A 13,748-nucleotide genomic window follows, 5' to 3' on the forward strand; every position below is an offset into this window, starting at 1 on the left:
GAAAATAATTTTATGGTTGGGGGTTACCATGACATGAGGAACTGTATTAAAGGGTCGTAGTGTCAGGAAGTTGAGAACCACTGCTCTGGGAGCCTCATCTGAAAGTTCCACGGTATCCTGATAGTTTGGCAAAATGGGAATCAGTCATTAGGACATGGCATTTTAGCTCTATCCAAACTACTGCTTCATAGTAGAACTCCAAAAAGCGGTGTAGCTTAGCAATTGATTGGATATAACAGACAGGAGAGATGGAAGACTCAAAGACGACAGGAGTTTCTTGTTTGTCTGATTTAGAAAATTACACTGTAGGGGCGGAGAGATGGCTCAGAGGTTAAGAGCATTGCCTGCTCTTCCAAAGGTCCTGAGTTCAATTCCCAGCAACCACATGGTGGCTCACAACCATCTGTAATGGGGTCTGGTGCCCTCTTCTGGCCTGCAGGCATAACACAGACAGAATATTGTATACATAATGAATAAATAGAAAAATATTAAAAAAAGAAAAATACACTGTAGTTTTAGGAAGTTAACACCAAGCTTTTAAGCAACTTTCAAGAAGTTAAACCACCAAAAGCTGAAAATTGATTCACTTCTGAAAATTAAATTTTAGCGGCTGATAGGAGACCCAGACAACCGCATCTAGTACATATCACTAACTATGTGAAGTTGAATTTCTAGATAGCTTGGGTCCAGAGAGATAGATTTGGGGAAACTATGAATAGAAATAAAGGTTAAAGATGTGGGTTAGAATAAAACAGGCACAGTTAAGGCGCAAAGAACAGTGTTTAAAGCACAAAATCCTTTTTAATGTTATGTTTAATTTACCAAAAGAAAGAAATGGAATCAAGTACCAAATTAAATCCTTTAAAATGTTGAGAAAGAAATTGCCATCACATATGTGTATAAACTATCTCATTAATCTATGATTTTCCACTTAGAATTGTTTCTCTCATAACTGGGTGTGGGGGTTCAGCTTGATTTGAGCACAGCCATCGGGAGCTACAACCACCACACCTGTCCTTGAGCAATCCTGCTGCTTTGCCCACTTAGTTTCCCAGGGCAATATGAGGAGACAAAAGCATTATTACAGTGTATATGGAGCTTTATGAATGGATGCTGGTGCCATCAGCATCCAAGATGTGTCTGGTATCTTTGATATTATTACAGATAGGGAGTAAGCAGGAATGTTCCCGCTAGGATCCAGTCCCACCCAGCAGCCTTCTTCTGGCCTGGCTCGTAGGGATGCCCTAGCTTTGCCATCATCCATGACCATGCCTCTCCCATTGCAATACTAGATCTGTCTGGCTTCGTTTGTCTTGCAGAATCTTGTGACGAGTTCTCATACACACTGAGGTTGTGTTTTCCACACACTGGGATATAAGGTGAAAAAAATGCAGAGATAAGCCCCTTATGGAGTATATCTTTGTATGTAAAACTTCCATAATCCTGATCGGTTCTTATTTTAGCTTTACTTTGTACTCAGAAAATCTTAAGAACATATGAGCATTCTACAGCCAAGTAGGTTCATGTCTACTTCCCATCAACTCAGGCTTCATTACTACTCCATAAAGCATATTTTGCGTGATTTTTCTCCATTTAAATAATTTCCTTCTAAGATTATCTATGGTAATTTAGTTTCACATCTCTAATGATCTCATTTCCAATCTGGAAGTTTTACCCTTTTCCAACCCTCTGTGTGACCTGTATTGTGACAGTATCCCCTAAATGCTTATGCATTTTTCTCTGTATATTTTCATCGTCATTCTTAAAACACACCACAAGGTATTTGAAATGTTGTTTCTTGTACCTTATAAGTGTTTTCATCAATATTTAATATTAGCTGCCAAAGAAGGCTTCCTTGATGTATTAAAGATTATACTAAGTGCCTGACATTCGTTGCATCATTTTATCCTCTCTGAAAACCTTTGAATTGAGTAGTTTTGTTTTCTCTAATTCAGTTAAGGACACTGAATACGGGGAGGGTGGGTCTTATTCCAAAACCATACAGAAATTAACCATTAGAGCTTGTAGTTAGTGGTGAGTTCAATGTTCATCATAATTATTGTGGAAAATCTATTGTGATTGTTATAGATGTACTTTAAAAGTTTACCTATTGTTAACCAATATATTTCCATTATTTAAACACTATACAAAACAAATCCTCATTAGTGAGAGCAGGCATCAATTTGCCAATGCCGGTTCTAATTCAAAAAGATAAAATTCAGACTTATTTTTCTCCTTCCATCATCACCTCACACTTTTATCAATCACGATCCCATTTCCCAAAAGACCCAGGCACTGTTTTAATATCTCTCTACCATCCCCTCTGTTGTTTTTCTACCATAATTACTCTGAACTCACCTTTATTGATAGACAATGATAAATGTGCATAAGATCACCACACTTTGAAAATACTCATTAATTTTCATTATTCACATATTCTGGAGTTGACTTTTGTATATATACTGTTCATCAATTTTAATATATTTTGACTCCAAAATACTAATATACAAACACTAGCTACTTTAAAGTTAGACTATATCATTATCTTTGTAAGTATATATTAATTTATGCACTGGTTATATTAAAGTCAGCATATGCATATATAAGCATATATACATATAATATCAGAGAACTTAGTGTCAGTTAATATTTCTTTTTATTTTAATATATAAATAGAAATACATACACACGCATACATTTTAACAATACTAAACAAGCAGTATATATTATACATTGCTCTCAGGTAATGCAATGCTTATATTCTCTATTACATTCCTTTCATCACTTTTCATAACTGAAACATTGATTGCATTTATATTTTCTCAAACACTATAACAAATGAGCTTGTGATTATGTTTGAAATAAAACTGAATACATCACCACAGCCTGTGTATTGTATCTTCTCTGGAAGTCACTGTCCAATATGTTAGCCACTAGCCTTAGCTGGCTATTTGAAATGAATTAATTAAAATAAGTAAAGTTCAAATTCAGTTTATCAGTTATACTAGTCCCATTTCAACTATTCAAAGTCCATTTATGACTAATGACTAGCATTTTATAGAGAGCACACACAAAACATTTTCCATTATCATGGAATTTCTACTGGGCAATACTGATATAGGAATTCAATCTCCTAAAGACAACCCCTCAGTCAATCTTTAGGATTTCCCTTAAGATTATTTTCTTCTTCTAACCCTTGCTTTTTTGTTATGTTCAATATTTAGGTTTTATTAATTTTCTACAATCTACCACTTTGCCATAATAGTACTGGGAATACTTTGCACTACAAGATTGATAATGTCAGTGCTCACAAATTTAAAGTCTGCCATGAGTTCCCTTAAAGCAATAGATGTTGAGCACCTTTTCTGTCATTCCCTAGCCTCCTAAATATAAAACATATTTTATAAAGTATAAAATATAAAGAAAGGCATTTCTTCAAACTCTCTAGGGGAGAGTGCAACCACTATGAATCACAGTGATAAAAACCATGTGGTACTTGTTGAGAATTTTGTTTCTAGAGTTGGAAAGGAACTTAGTGGTGTATTACTTTTTAAGAACAAGTTATGATTTTAGCTCAAAAATTCTGTATTTCTACCACTGTCCACAACTTTATACTCTGAGCTTGTTTCTTTCCTTGGATTTCTTTTTTTAAATATTCTGAAGCCACTGAGACCCATATGTGAATGGTAAGTTAGGGGATTTATAGTCATGGAACATAGATGATAACTGACCAAGATGAATGAAGGCTCTATGTTGTATGAATATTTTCTCCAAACTGAAACATTTTCACCCAGAGAAAGGGAAGAGGCTCAGTAGGTTCACATATTAGTCATCACCTTACTGAAATCAATGAGACTCAGGAAACTCACAATACCTATGAGTCCTCACCCTCTCCTCACAGTTCTATAGGCATTGTGCAGTGCCCTGTGTTGAGGAGACCTTCAGTGGTATAGCTAGCTGCCTTCCAGTTGTGCGGTGATACAGCTTTGGTTAGTCATCATTTAGGCTGATGTGGATCTTTAAGTGAGGCAACTGAGTGAATCCCTAATACCCAATACTTCTGAAAGCAATCCGGCTATATGCTAATGCAATCAATGCTAATAAACTCATTGTTTGTTCAACTCTGGTCGCATGAAATTGATTCTTTGATCTGTCTTGCCCTTTCAATTTGAGTTGACTAGAAACTGATTCCCTGGTAAAAGTCATATAATATAACACCGTAATCTGGGCTTTGTAGGCATAGAATCTAGACTGAGATATCTATATACTTAAAGAGATTAAAGCCAAGGTTTAATTAATATACATCTTTTAGAAATTCTATTTATTCGATTGTACTTCACTTCCCTAATGATTGAAAATAAATACCAAAGCACAAACTTCATACTTTCAGTATGAAGATTAAATTGTCTTCCAGAACAACTTTTCAAAGACAAAGCAAATTTGTCCAGCAACATATATGCAGTGGTTTATTGTGAGTAGTTAATGTTATGAAACTATTAGGTATTTAGAGGTGTTAACAGTAATTTTCATATACTGATGAAATGCTCATTCTGTCTCTGTGAGAGAAGAAAGTCAAAAGTCTGACCATCTTTTTATCCATAGAAGCAATACTGGCTCTGCCTGCATGTCCACAGATTCTCCTGTCCATCACTTTACTGGAAAATGCAGAATGTGGGCAGAAACTCATCAGGCATCAGAACAATTCATCTTCAATGAATAGATTACTAGGAAGTGGGAATATCTAGAATATGTTATGTTTTTTAATTAAAATTTTTAAATTTTACATACTAACTCCCATTCACCCTCCCTCCCCTTCTTCGGCTCTCCCATCTTCCCCCATCCCAGCCCACCCTACCCCTGTGCACTCCTCAGAGGAGGTAAGAGCTCACTTGGGGAGTCAAAAAAAGTCTGGTATACCAAGTTGAGGCAGAAAATGCTATAGGTTTTATAAAATAAAAATATCTCAGATGCCCTCATCCTTTAAAAAAACTAAAACAAAATGTTTTAGAATTTAGAGATTAAGATTGATATTCAGAATACAAAAATTAAAATTATGTCTCATGACTTCAAGATTAATTTAATTAGAATTGAAAACACTTTTCAATCATCATTTATAACAGCAGTTTTAGACTTCTTGATGGATTCTCGTTGTACTCATGGAGCAATTTTACTGTCCTAATTTATAACAGGCTGTCTGTTGGCTTTTGCCAGGCTCATATTTATACTCAGGATCCTGCCACTTTGCAAGCAAGTTAGTTAATGGCTGTCTCCAGTTTATTAGTAAGCTTAATTAAATCAGATAAAGTAAAGAACTATAGCTCACCCATCTTTGTGTTCTACTACCTAACACAAGGCTATCATTGCAATGTGAATAGAAATACTTTTATTCAGTAACCGTCTATGGAGCTTTTTCTCTTATGTCCCAATGCTCTGGGTATGGGAAGAACACAGCGCTGTAGTTAAGAATGTGGGCTTCGCCATGAGAAAGAATCTGTGTTCAAATCCCTGATCTGTCATATGCTATGCCCAGTTTCCTCAGCTATAAAATAAGTAGGATAATAGCGCTTCTTCTCAGTTGAAGATGCAGTAAGATAATGCATGCAACTTGAGAAAGATACCTTGCTGCATGAGCAACAGTTATAAGCCAGTTGCATAGAACAGGCTATACATTTTCTAAACTGCATTAGTGACACATTGAGTCTGGGATCCCGGATCCCAGTACTTGGAGACTGAAAAGTTCAAGACCCTGCTTCAAAAGAGAAAGGAAAAAGATTGTTTACAATACAACCATAACCCCTGCACAATAAACATATTAAATAGAAGCCCAATAAGGAAAGAACTTCTGCCATTTTATTTCATTATTGTATACCTGTGGTCTAAAATAATGCCTGAAGAGGCTCTTAAAATCTTTATAATAATAAATATTTTAAAGAAATTAATGAATTAGGATGTTTTAAATAAAAAACTATTTTCTTTTATTGTTTTAACTTTCACTACTTGTATATTCACTGTACATAGTAGTATATTACATAAAGTCATTTTATGAAAATACATAATTTCCTTGAGTATATTCCTGCATTCCCAAGTCCCCCTGCTTCTCTCCTCTTCCATTAGTCTCCTTTGTTCCTGTAGGCAGCTTTGTTTCTACTTTTATGAGATACATGCTTATATGGGTTTATGTATCTATATAAAATTAGTAAGACGTATGAGAGTAAAACATCTGTCTTTATAAGCCTGGCTCAATCTGCTTAAGATAGTTATATCCAATTGCTTTTAGTTGTGTGTGTGTGTGTGTGTGTGTGCATGTGTGTGTGCATGCATGTGTGTGTGTAGTGTATATGGAATAGGAAATCAGATATCCTCAGATCTCCCATAACTGTAGGTACAGGCTATGAGCTGACTAACAAGCTACTGAGAATGGAACCCGGGTCCTCTGGAAGAGCAGCAGTCCTGTTCATTACCGACTCCCCTCCCCAGCCTCAAAACTTGTTTCTTCCAGTGTTTTCTTTGCCAGTTACCTTGAACTCAGGGATCTGCCTGTCTATGCCTGTAGTTGGGTCCTCAAGGCTTCCTCGGGGAAGGAGGTAAGAAGGTGCAGCATCAGTGACATAGACTCTGGGAGTCAGGTGAAAGGGAAGCAGCAGACTCTCTTATTTAGCAATGGGGAGAACCTTATACACCTTCCCAGCACCTAGGCATTCTGAGCTGTTGACAGTGCATGGTCACCCCTCATTGGCTAGTTACAACCAGGACCTCTGACAGAGCCTATTGCTTGGTTCTCAGGCAGAACCGTGTGGTCACCCTTCATTGGCTAGGCATGATCAGAACCTCTGACAGCATCAGGCAGACCCCCACCCCCACCCCACGCCCAGGTTGGCTCATCTCTCGGCCTAGTAAGACTTAACTTCCTACATTCCACCCTTTTTTATTTATTACATGGGCACTCAGCAGAACAAAATTCTTTGCTCAGGCCCTTTGACCCCGCCTCAAGAGAGCTCAGCAACAGGACTGTGCGTGTCTTATCGAGTTGTCTACCAAACAAGCTCTTACCCACCATTGACTACTAGTCCTTGAAGAACATTCATTCCGGGAGAGTTGTCAGGGTGGGAGGACTAGGCAGTAGCCTTTTGTATTTCAGATAACCAAACATGCATAACCTGCAGAGGACTGCAAGAAGGATGCCAAAGAGCCATTAACACCTGAAGAGTCGCCCTAGTTGCTGCCCATTGCTGTCAGATCTGCTACAGGAGACATTTAAAGAGAATAAAGATCAACAATACTACCCTACCAATGAATGCATATGTGAATATCCAGGAGGGATGAAATAGCCTTTTTATATTATGCCAAATTTAAAAAAAAAATGAAGGGTCAAAGGCCATAACCTCTGCCCTTAATAAATCAATTTGTTTGGTGGAAGCGGGTGAGGGGTTCCTTGGCCGAGCACACATCTCTTACCATCACCAGTATTGGTGTCATGGCAGTCTGAGGAAAAATGGAAGCATACCCTTACTCATGGGTTAGCAAGGGGGCTGGTGGCTGCCATTAGAGGGAGATAGGATCTCTCCATATCACCAGGGACATGGGTGTGTTCTTTAGCAGAGATGCCAAGCGCTTGTAGGCTGGGATAAGCCCTTTGTTCATCAAAACTGAGAAAGTTCATATGGAAAAGGACTTCTGATGAGACCAGATAAGGATCTCTCCCAGCCTGTGGTGAGTTAGTCCTGGCCAACAGCTCCTTAAGAGATCTGTTGGTCCACTCCACAATGGCTTGTCACTGTGGATTTCAGGGTATGCCAGTGGTATGGACCCCAGAAAGTTATTAAGTTGTTGAGAGGTATACACAGGTCCATTATCATTCTTAAGTGCCCAAGGTACCCCCATGACTTCCATGGCCGAGTTAAGGAACTTGATAGCATTGATAGCTTTCTCCCCAGAAAGGGCAAGGACATAAAAGAAGGAAGAACAGGTATCTATTATCTCATGAACATATTTAAGATTGCCAAAGGAGGCATAGTGTGTAATATCCATCTGGCAGATGGCGTTAGGTAGCAAGCCGCAGGGATTAACCCCAGCACACTGAAGGGATCCTAAGAGGGCAAGAGGGGCGCAAGGGGCACATGCCTGAGACAATGTTTACACTGGGGAATTGGTAAATTTGGAAGAAGTCTATGCAAGTCCTGTGGAGGTAGATGAAACTGCTGGTGTGTAGTGATATTTTGTTTGTATTTTAATAAATAAAGTTTGCCTGAAGACCAGAATGTGAAACAGCCACACTAGTGAGTCATACAGGCCAGGCAATGATGACACACACCTTTAATCCCAGAAGCCACACTAGTTATCCATAGAGGCCAGGCAGTGGTGGTGCAAGCCTTTAATCCCAGCACTAGAGAGGACTAGAAGGCAGGATAAGACAGGAACTCACTCTCTTTCAGTCTGAAGATTTCATAGAGGTAAGAGCTCTCTAGCCGCTTGGCTGCTTTGCTGGTCATCAGGTTGAACCCCAATATCTATCTCTGGGTTTTTATTATTTATGTTACACTGGTGAAGAGCCCTGGCTTGCTCTAGGAGATCCATACTGGCTGTTAATATTATGGTATCGGTGACCTCATTTCTTTGAGTCAATATTCTGGGTAATCTGGAGTGAGATCTAATATGTGACTGGTGACATCTTGTATGAGCAGCATAGTTCTGATAATAGGAGTCAGTGAGTCTTTGACTTGAGAAAAGGCCAGGACACAAACTGCCTGTACAGCTTACTGGCTGTAAGAGAAAAAGTTAACAGGCTCAGTCTGGCACTCCTCTAGATCCTTGCGAAGGGCCAGTAGCTCACCCAGTTGAACTGAACCAGAGTTAGAGATAACATATGTGACATCGTTGGAGCCAGGACACTGGATAGGAACACCATATCTGTTTGTACGTGTGGTCACCCCTCACTGGTTAGGCATGTCTTGGTCTGGTAGGCTTTAACTTCCTACATATGCCTCCCTAGTTCCGGGACTAAGGGCATCCACCACTACACCATACTACTTTCTGTTTCATTGCTTTAAGCTTTTCATTATACAGGTCTTTCATGTTCTTCTTAGGTTTATTCCAAGTTGGGTTTTTTTTTTTTTGCTTTTGTTTTTTGGAGTAATTACTGCAGATTAGTAAATTTTAGAGGAGTAATGTTGCCTTCTTTTATACCCTTTTACTTAGGATTTTATATTGGAAATTGCACAAACTGGTGTTATCAACTAGATATTTAAAATCCTTATTCTTTTGATGGATGAGTTTTCAATGTTTAACAAAGACAAGGCTGTTGTATTAAGACAGAGGTATTATTATTTTCCGTCTAGACTGGTGTTCAGTGTTGTGAGCTTCGTTTCTAATTCTTTTATGGAAATACAATTTAATCTAGAAAAACAATCACTGTAAAACAATTTAGGCCACAATGAATACAATAATATTAAAATAACAAGAAATTTTCTCTTAAACTCCATTCAGTTTATGAAGTAAAGGAATACTGATAATACGATGTTCATGAAGATGTTAGTTACTGTGCATTAATGTTGAAAGGATAAAAGCATAATAAGACAAATTTTTAGTATTGGGTTGACAAAGAAAAAGAAAGGGAAACAGTAGATTTCAAGAAGATGAGACTGTGTTGGTTAAAAACAGAATGAAAAGAAGGAAAGAAACAAATGCAGTCTCATGACACAGAAGACGGAAACATGAAGACCCTGCAAATCAGGCTCTCCTGTGCTCTCTGAAGAGGCTAGCAAAGGGAAACTGAAAGGGGGAAGAAGAGAAAATGAAGAAAGGAGGAAGGAAGAAAAGAAGAAAGGGTGGGACAGCTGTACTCATAAACTAACATTGGTTACTAGGTAAAAGAGGGATAAATATGAAGGGGTGATGCCGTCGAGCCTGGTGCAGTCTGTCCTGATTACTGGTCGCAGCCTCAACCATGGTGGTTTCTTTTGCTAGCTTCCCTCTTCCTTCCAACGGAGAGTTACACAGCACAACGCAGATTATCTAACTATGGGTGTGGGAAGTTTGGGTGAAAGAGTCCGGTACGAAAGGATTCTTCTTATTTTCTATAACAATAAGACGGTGTGCTCAAGAGAATAGTGCATCATGATCCTAAACTTTCATGCTTTTCGGTGCACAGGTCCAGATATGCTCTAACACTGTTAGAAGCACATTAGTAAGTGGCGATATTACAGATGATTTTTAGTTTTGTATGTCTTTTATTGGTTTATAATATACTTGATTTCATTGTGGCATCAAAGAAACACATAACTGATGTTTTAATTTTAAAGTTCTAGGTTAAACACCTCCATTACTCCTAACCAACTGATTTGGCTATCTTGTTCATCTTGGGAAATTATGTGACAAGCCTTGTTAGAAGAAGACAAAATGAATGAATCCCTTAAAGAACAACAGAGAGAAAGAGACAGAAATCAGAAGGAGGCTGATTGGAGGAGGCCAAGAGCATCCTTAAATGATTGGTGGGGAAGGTCCAGTGTGCCATTCTCAACAGGCAGGTTTAGTGATTAAAATCCACTGACTGGAGTAAGTGTTCTTTAAATGTGGTAAAATTATGTTTTAGCTATCCAAAGTGATCTTCTAGAAAGTCTTGCTTTCTTTAAAGCATAACCATGTGGTCCACATCCAAGTCATACTCCTGGGCTGAGCACAATTCTGGGTAGCGGTGGTGTTTGTTTGACAAATCCCCAGCAGTAACTTATAGAATACACACTACTGCTTCTTTTTTTCTCCTGGTTCTGAGGATTCAAATGCAAGTCATTATGCTTGCACATCAAAAACTTCACTGACTGAGCCATCTCCCCATCCTCAATACCCTTTCATTGTTTACTTTCCATGGAAGTCATTGACTTCTGTGTATGTCTTCAAAAGTACATGAGAAGGTTGTTCTTATTGTAAGGCATCAGGTGCTTAGGAAGTAATAATCAATTAATAAAGGAAAACTTCATTGTATACCCAAAATCTTTTCTATAGTAAATATTGGAACTGTCTTCCTTACCTTCCAGTGGCTTGTAGTCTAACGGAAAACACAGCAATGCAGGAAAAAGTATGAAAACGCCTTCACAGAAGTCCTTAATAGATTTATCAGCATGCAGCACAGATAGTTAGAATGGGGAGAGCGGTGAGTGCCAGCAAAGACTTCACAGGACATCTAGGAACGGAACCAGAAATGAGTGCATTACAATAGGAAGAAATAGCATGAGCAAAATCCCAGAGCCATGTGAAAGCCAAGAGAACTGGGATGTGAATGGAGCCTAAGAGGCAATGGGGAATGAGGAGTGTTGGGAGGAGAGATGCTCACAGAAGGGATGCTGATCAGGAGGCTGAAATTACAATATACGCTGGGACCATGAGCAACACTGGGAGAAATTGAGCAAGGAATTTGCTGGTGAGGTTAATGTTGTTGAAAAACTATTTTGAGCCATATAAGAAAGAACAGAACCCCAAGAAACTTAAAGTTGTATTTAAAATGTATTTTTCTATCCTAATTTTCCCTAAGTTCATTGGTGAGCTTTTATTTCCAAAGCTACAGTCTTCATTTCAAGTAGTTCGTATCCAACGTTGTAAAAGAAAGGGATCTTAAAAAATAAAAGGCAATTCAATGTAACTTTTTATTCCCTTTCTGTAACATAATACTCCTTGAATCTCCTAGTGTTAGATACACTCATGTTGTCTCAATAATTCTTTCACATTATGTAAAGAAAGTTAACCAAAGTGATTCTGATGGAGGGGGAAGCAAACTTTAGATTCAAAAATAAATTATTATAAGCATTGAATTATATATGCTTAAGCACTCATTTAGAAAATGATTCCATCATAAAAAACAGAAATTTGCATCCAAAAAAGTTTGAAATGCCCTCTATTCAGTAGGAACACTGCTCTTTTGCTCCTAAACATTCTCAAATTGTGTCTATCACTGAGCTAGCTTTCCTCAGAAGAGTCTTGGATATTTTGTGTATTATTTTAAAGTATTATGTCTGCATTGTTTTCCTTTCTTTATAAACAGATTATGTTCTTTTTAATATCTTAACTTGATTAAAGGCATTCTTAAGGTAGTTTACATGCTTCAGAAAACCATGACACCTTTAAAAATTCAAACTGTCAAAATAACATTAATTTAAAATGTAGAAAATTCCAGTTGTTTTTCATATTGCTTAGAAACACCAAATGTCAACAAAAATGTATAAAATAAAATAAATACATGTGAACAAGACACGTATTTTTCTAAATTCTAGTATTCAAAGTACAAACGTTCTTGAGAGTGTCCTAACTTATTAAAATCCTTATTATATGTAAAGCTTATGTACAAAAGCAAAACAAGACTATCACACAGACATGCCGGTAGGTGTTAAAGTGCTGATGTCATGATGATGTCAGCCCCTTTCTAAAAAGGCTTAATGGTTTATGAAACACTCAACTGCTTAAACCTCAGTAATATCCCCATGTGATGCAGTACTACACAGCGCAGAATCTGACCTGATGAAGTGATTTCTGTGAAGTATTTATTTAGTTGTTTGCTTTTTTGTTTTTATTATTATTATTATTATTATTACAAATTTTCACCTGCTCCCCTCCTCCCATTTTCCTCCCCTCCCCCTACTCCCCCTCTCTCTCTAGTCCAAAGAGCAGTCAGGGTTCCCTGCCCTGTGGGAAGTCCAATGTCCTCCCCCCTCCATCCAGGTCTAGGGAGGTGAGCATCCCAACAGACTAGGCTCCCACAAAGCCATTACATGCAGTAGGATCAAAACCCAGTGTTCCTTGAGCAGCTGAGGAGAGGGCGCCTGAACTGGCCCTATACTATAGCCACTCTGATGAATATCTTGCATATCACCATAGAACCTTCATCTGGAGATGGATGGAGATAGAGACAGAGACCCACACTGGAGCACTGGACTGAGCTCCCAAGGTCCAAATGAGGAGCAGAAAGAGAGAGAACATGAGCAAGGAAGTCAGGACCGCGAGGGGTACGCCCATCCACTGTGACGGTGGAGCCGATCTAATGGGAACTCACCAAGGCCAGCTGGACTGGGACTGATGGAACATGTGATCAATCTCTGAACGTGGCTGACATGGAGGGCTGACTGGGAAGCCTAGTTGTTTGCTTTTTAAAGGGGGTTTACTGAGAAGAACTTAGTTCCCTTACTAGTAACAGAGTTCTTCACAAGTCACAGATGTTCTAACATCTACAGGTGAACCACAGCACTCTTTTAAAGGGTATGTACTTTGCTAAAGGTACAACCTTTTAAAAATGCATTTCTTTTTAAAGCCAGTATGTCTATAAGAAAATCCCCTATGATTTTCAAGTGAAAATAACGGGAAACCAAGGCACATTAGAGTTGCCGAGGAGCCCTACTGGAATTGGGGAATCTTATTTCTCGTTTTACTACCCACATCTGTAAGAGTTATAAAGAACTGCACAGTTACATTGGGTCAATAGAATCAAAGTAAACCTACGGTTTGACAATGGGAATGAAACTCCTTGTTTTACTTCTTCAAGTACAGTGTTTTACATTTTTTTCAGCCTTTTTTCAAGCTTACCTTGGCTATATATACAGAAGCCTAAAAAGATTCATAACTCATGTAAATTTTCACATTCAACTTTTATCCTTCTAATGAACACATTTAAAGTTATATTTCACATATAATATTAGTATGAATCATGATTTTAAAAGTGTTTTAATTGTAGGTAGAAAAAGCTTAAAGCCTAGCTAGTGTTATTCCCC

General features: G+C 38.1%; 1 protein-coding gene across 3 annotated transcripts in view; it reads right to left on the minus strand.

Annotated features, from left to right (window-relative positions):
- Nucleotides 1-13,748, minus strand: part of C24H4orf33 (chromosome 24 C4orf33 homolog) — a 71,150-nt gene that overhangs the window by 21,474 nt on the left and 35,928 nt on the right. For 2 of the 3 annotated variants that reach the window (XM_057757350.1, XM_057757352.1), the window contains one exon: nt 11,024-11,176. The gene's annotated coding sequence lies outside the window, so the exon portion shown is untranslated. Of the gene's footprint in view, nt 1-4,674; nt 4,742-11,023; nt 11,177-13,748 lie in introns of those variants that run through there. The other variant, XM_057757353.1, reaches the window with a different exon arrangement.

This window comes from Chionomys nivalis, chromosome 24, assembly GCF_950005125.1.
Source record: "Chionomys nivalis chromosome 24, mChiNiv1.1, whole genome shotgun sequence".
Taxonomy (NCBI): domain Eukaryota; kingdom Metazoa; phylum Chordata; class Mammalia; order Rodentia; family Cricetidae; genus Chionomys; species Chionomys nivalis.